Source organism: Carassius gibelio, chromosome B22 (assembly GCF_023724105.1).
Source record: "Carassius gibelio isolate Cgi1373 ecotype wild population from Czech Republic chromosome B22, carGib1.2-hapl.c, whole genome shotgun sequence".
In the NCBI taxonomy this organism is placed as follows: Eukaryota; Metazoa; Chordata; class Actinopteri; order Cypriniformes; family Cyprinidae; genus Carassius; species Carassius gibelio.
This window is the reverse complement of record NC_068417.1, coordinates 34,695,653-34,701,857: the sequence shown is the minus strand read 5'-3', so window position 1 is coordinate 34,701,857 and position 6,205 is coordinate 34,695,653. Positions and strand designations below refer to the sequence as shown.

General features: G+C 37.7%; 2 protein-coding genes across 9 annotated transcripts in view; one reads left to right on the top strand and one right to left on the bottom strand.

Moving 5' to 3' along the window:
* Positions 1-6,205, top strand: part of LOC127987351 (NACHT, LRR and PYD domains-containing protein 12-like) — a 795,441-nt gene that overhangs the window by 303,063 nt on the left and 486,173 nt on the right. The gene's annotated exons all lie outside the window — the stretch shown is intronic.
* LOC127987357 (uncharacterized) overlaps positions 1-6,205 on the bottom strand; it is a 173,566-nt gene that overhangs the window by 163,020 nt on the left and 4,341 nt on the right. Inside the window, exon 2 of one of the 4 annotated variants that reach the window (XM_052589653.1) lies at positions 5,870-6,149. The exons of 1 other annotated variant lie outside the window; for it this stretch is intronic. The gene's annotated coding sequence lies outside the window, so the exon portion shown is untranslated. Of the gene's footprint in view, positions 1-5,869; positions 6,150-6,205 lie in introns of those variants that run through there. 2 more of the 4 variants (XM_052589655.1, XM_052589652.1) reach the window with 2 other exon arrangements.

Sequence of the window (6,205 nt, the reverse complement as noted above, 5' to 3'; positions counted from 1 at the left end):
AGATGTGTATTTGTCACAGTCTCAACTGATCCTGATCTACACTCGTTACAGACTCGCTCTTCTTCAGGTAACCAGCTCTTTCTGTGTCGTCCTCTCTGTATGGCCAGCTGGTGGTCACTCAGTCTGTACTTGGTCAGTAACTGTCTGTGTGTTATATTCCTGACTGAGAGCAGATAGTCAGTCATACTGTACTCTCTGTTGAGTTTCAGATAACACTGGAGGCGACTTTGGTGTTTGGTTTGTTCTTTCCAATACTGTATGTATGTCTCCTTCTCTTCAATCATAATCTCTTTGATTCTTCCATGTTTTTCAGGATTGCTGATATCGAGTGCTTTGTTAGTCAGCTCTGACACCATTACACAAAGATGACTTTTTTAATGAAGAGAATCTTCCGAACTAGAGTTTAAGTGGACCCAGAACTTTAAAACTCTATTTTTAATGATGAGGTTTAGGGGGAGACAGGCGTTATTAGGAGTGTTTCTGTGCACGTGAAGGATGCTTCTGCAGAACTCGACATGCAGAGCTTCTGAAGGGTGTTTGTTCCAGTCTTTATGGCTGGAGTTACTCGCTGGACCCCAGATCTCGCTTCCATACAGGGCAATGGGCAGAATCACACTATCCAAGATCTTTGTCCAGATTCTGATGGGGATGTTTATTTTAAATCCTTTCATTCGTATAGCGTGCAGTATAAGTAATGACGTGTTGAAGTGTGGTGTTGTTTACAGTTTTTTTCAATCGCTAACAAGCGCTTAACCATACTTCAGATACTTTTTCTAAACTCTTAACACAGACTCACACCTACAAAACACAATTGGCCAAATGGATAATTTTCTTCTCAAAAACACATTTTGTTAAATATATACTAAATCTTCATTTCAAAATAGAACATATCTTACTCTGCACACACCAACTTTACCAAAACACTGGAAATCTGACTCAAAATTGAATTATTCTGTCAAAGAATAACACTTGTTTTCACCTCAAAAGGTACATGCAGTCAATCAAAGTACACCAGGTTTCAAAATACTGGCTATTGTTGACATTACAAAAACTGCAGAGACTTTTCAGTCTCAGTTTTACAGGTATTTGCTTGCAAAACATGCAATTCACTGTTTTACACTAAATTTCTTGGTTAGGAACTGTATGTCCAAATGTACAGTAATGTTCACATTCAAAAGCATTCCAGTAAAAAGCTATTTTTCCCTTTACTGTTTACTGCAGGAGGTACAGTAGAAACACAGTATGATAGAACAGAACAGGTTCGACAGTATTGCTTCCAGTGAACAAAATATCAATGAAACACATAAGAGCATTCTGAACAAAAAACAACAACAGCAAAAAGCCCAGATAAAAAGGGGGGGTAAAATAAAAACTCTAACTGCTCCTCTCACTGCATCTTTCACTGCTCCTGCTCTTCTCCCTGGGCCCCTTGCTCTTACTCTTCCTCGTCCATACATTACAGTGTTTGTCTTTTTCTGTTTCTGTTTCCAAAAACATCACTCTTCAAAGTCCTCCTTTTATTGTATAAGTTTATTGTATAAACAATAACCCCTGCCATTGAGTCTAAGCCAGATTGGATTACACAACATTTACACAACATAAATCAGCTAAGATATATTGTTTTCGAACTGATATCATTGCAGAAGCAGAGGTTTTTATACTGTATCTAAGGTTTGGAACATTGTTTTTGCTATTGTGGGATGTTGTGTGTTAACATTTGTAAATACTACAAAAACAATCCATAATTTTGTTGGGAGGTATAGCTTGTCTGTTCAGAAAATGTAAGCATTGTGGAAATGTGTTCAATGACTCCATATTGTGTGAAAACAACATGAAATGTGTGAATGGTATGGCCACAATAGACAGATGCTGTGCTAATTGTGTTTAGAGTTTTGAAAATGTGACAACTGCTTGGACAAATGCTTGTTAGCGACTGAAAAAAACTGTAAAGAGAATAAATGTATATTCTAGATTTCTGGGTTTTTTCTGAAATATCATAATCTTAGTTTTTGGGGTGTTGACGTCTAAGGCCCAATCCTGGCAGTATTTAGTTAAAATGTCGAGGTTGTTCTGGAGACCTTCTGGTGTTTTAGACAGAATTAGTAAGTCATCTGCATACAGTAAATATTTGACCTCTGTGTGGTATAATTGTAGTCCTGGACTGTTTGACTGGTCCAGTAGATCTGCCAGTTCATTGATATATATGTTAAATAAGATCGGGCTGAGGCAGGGCCGGCCCGCGGTATAGGCAAATGCTAAGGGCGCCACTCATCCATAGGGGCGCCAGAATTTTTTTTTTTTAGTTTTTTTACATATTTTTTTTTTTATATAATAGGCTACTATTTAAAAACCATTAATTCGAAATACTACCAAATAAAGCAAAAAAAAATCAATCTTCCCCCGCCCATCGAGTGCTTGAAGTGCGTCAGAAACAGAGCGCGCGCACGATCAGTTGTTGGTAATTTGCTGTGTAGCGTGCCCGACGCCGCATCGAATGTAGACAGCACTGCTTTTGTTAACACACAGCTCGTAGAAACGGGCCTGGCAGCTCGCGCCAGTTCTAGACACGGTGAAAGTTTCCTGATTGTGACGGAAGGCCGAATTTACATGACACATTATAAATGAGCATAGTCTGCGATAGATACAGTGCCAAAAAGAAGAGAAGAGGATAAAGACAGAGGTAAAGAGATGTAGTGAAAGAACAATTTATTGCATAGGAGTAAGATACTATAATTTCATGGCAGTTATTTTTTACCTTAAACTTAATGTTAGCAGTTGTTCTGAGTTCTGAGTCCCCAGACTGTGATTTTGTACAATCATGTCAGTTTTAAGACGCATTTTTTATTATCACTTTTTTATTAATGTTTTACTCTACAGTTGTGCAGTTTTGGGGGGATACAGTACAGGCCAAAAGTTTGGAAACATTAATATTTTTAATGTTTTTGAAAGAAGTTTCTTCTGCTCATCAAGCCTGCATTTATTTGATCAAAAATACAGAAAAAATTTAATATTGTGATATATTATTACAATTTGAAATAATTTGTTTTCAATTTATTATACTTTAAATTATCATTTATTTCTGTGATGCAAAGCTGAATTTTCAGCATCATTACTCCATTCTTCAGTGTCACATGTGACATCCAGTCTATCACATGATCCTTTAGAAATCATTCTAATATTCTGATTTATTATGAGTGTTGGAAACAGTTCTGCTGTAGTGTGTGTGTGTGTATATATATATATATATATTATATATGCTAAATCATGAACACAATGACAGGGTGAAATGGGCTGTGATGCATGGGGCGCCAGGTAATCTTGCCTAGGGCAGCAAATTGGTCAGGGCCGGCCCTGGGCTGAGGCAGCAGCCCTGTCTCACTCCTCGCTGTTGAGGAAAATACTCTGTCCTTTGCTGCCCAATTTTTACTGCACATTTATTTTGGTTATACATGTTTTTAATTAAGTCATATATTTTACCCCCTATGACACTTTGAATGATTTTATAAAACAGTCCGTTATGCCAGATGGAGTCAAAAGCCTTCTTAAAATCTATAAAGCATGCAAATATTTTTCCATCTTTCTTCTGGTGTACATGTTCATTTATTAGCGTGTGTAGTGTGTGAATATGGTCAGTGCTTCGATGTTTAGGGAGGAAGCCAATCTGAGATTTGCTGATGACATTGTGCTGCTTTAAGAAAGATGAAATCCAAGAGTTGATTATAGAGCAAAATACTTTTCCTAAATTACTGGTTACACAGATCCTTCTGTAGTTATTAGGCTCGGTTTTGTCTCCACTTTTAAAGATGGGAGAGATGAATCCTGTGTTCCAGACCTCAGGAAAAACACCTGAACTCAAAATCAAATTAAAAAGTTTGAGTAATGCAATTTGCAATTCAGGAGAGCTGTTTTTAAGCATCTCGTTCTTTATCTTGTCAGGGCTTTATCTTTATCTTGATTTCTGACATTTGAGGGATTTCAGTTTTTCACTAAGTTCTTGTTGGGTTATTGGATAATCTAGTGGATTTTGGTTGTTTTTGATGCATGATTCAAGAGCATTCAATTTTCCGAGGATTTTTAATTTGTTGGGATTATTCAGAGGGTCAGTTTGAGGTGTATAGAGCTTCTCAAAGTAATCCTTCCAAATCTGACCATCTTGTATTGCTAACTCTTGTGGTTTTGTCTTGTTCAGACTGTTCCACATGCTCCAGAACTGACCCTGATCAATTGAGTTTTCCATCTTTTGAAGTGTGTTGTTATAATAGTCCAATTTCTTCTGTCTCACTGTGTTTTTGTGTTGTTTCAGGAGTTCTGAGTGTTTAGAGCGTAACTCTAAGTTGACTGGATCTTTGTGTTTTTGATTTGAAATGTATCGTAGCTCTTGTCTTATTGTTTTAAATTCATGGTCAAACCACTTTTCAGAAGGTTTCTGTTTAGCTCTATTTTTGTGTTTATATGTGGTTGTTTCATTTAAATTAGCATTTTTTGCTATATTAAAAAAAATGTCATTAATATGTTTAATTGCTAAATTTATTCCTTTCCAATTATTATCATATGTTGAATTGTTAAATAGTGTAATGGAACTGACAGTTTCGTTTGATTTCAATGCTTTAATGTATGTTTCAGCAGCACTACGAGTCCATCTATATGGTGCTTTGAGTTTATGTAGATGAATTGGCTTTTTATGAATTCCCCTTGATTTGTTGTCTTCCCTTTAATGGAGAGATTGATCTGGCTGTGATCAGACAGGGGCGACTGAGCTTTGACGATAAATGCACTGAAATGGGAAGGGCCTATATTTGATATAGCATAATCTACAACACTGTTCCCGAGATCTGAGCTATATGTGAACTGTCCACAGGAATCTCCTTTGATTCTACCGTTGAGGATATAAAGACCTAAAGTCTGACAGAGGTGGACTAGCTCTTTCCCGTGTCTATTGACTCCAGTATCCTGGCTATTTCTTCTCGGTAGAGTACTGAAGAGATCTTGGGGTATATGTGTGAACAGATGTTTATCTCCTGAATTATCAATATGGTCTAGTTCTGAACCAGTTTGAGCATTTAAATCTCCACATAATAAAATTTCCCAGAGAGTTTGGTATTGATTAATTTCTTCTTGTAATGTGTGGAATACTTCATCATCGTAGTAGTATGGGGAATCTGATGAAGGAATATAAATTCAACGGATAAAAAGGTCTTTATCTAGAATTCAAAAGCTTTTATCCAATTTTAACCAAATGTGATTTTTGATGATGAGGGCGTCTGCTGGGACAGTACCTGGGCATAGCTGGGTGTCCGGCGCTGGGATCATCCTTCAGTGTAGATCTGACTCTCCTGCTGTCTGTGAGACCATCCTGAAGTCCTGGGATGTCTGTGAAAGTCTCGTGGTGGTCTTGAGTGAGATCAAGGTCCAGATGCCTCCGACAGCTGCAAACATTCTCACGTTTCTTTTAGCTCCTCTGTAGTCGGTTGTTGGAAAGCGTCCAAGAGCAACATCTTTGATAGCTTTGGCAAAAATCCTGACTCCATCCTGATTGAGGTGGAGCCCGTCATACAGGTGCCATGGTCTTACAGAGCTGAGATGGACTAAGTGCACGTTGGGCAGACTGGAGCAGGAGTAACGGACCTCTTCGTTGATCTGATCGATCACAGAGGGAGGGACGTCGAGCCGCGGGAGCAAGGTTGAGACCAGTACACGTGAAGCCGGGAATGTCTGTGATGCTTTCTCTGCCATCTCATGTACTGCTTTAGCTGTACCTTCATTTTCAATTCAATTCAATTCAAGTTTATTTGTATAGCGCTTTTTACAAAACAAATCGTTACAAAGCAACTTTACAGAAAATTATGTTTCTACAATATTTAGTAGTAGCTAGTAGTTTGTGCACATTTGACAGGATTTTAGAAAAACTAAAAAATAATAATAATACAAGACGTAGTCAGCTAGACGATGAACTATCAATATTATTAATTAAGTTATTATATGATTAAGTCACACATTTAGGAATAATTGTTAGTTCTGTTTGTTCATTCAGGGTTAGCATCATCTGAGGTCCTCTGAGGGTCAGCATCATCTCTTCTCAGGTGTTCTGGATCCAGACTGGAGCTTGTGTAAATCCTAGTTACCACGGGATGTGAATCCCGTGGCAAAACATAGAAACAAAATACAGACATCATTAGCATAGCTGCTGATCCAACAAAGTAAAATT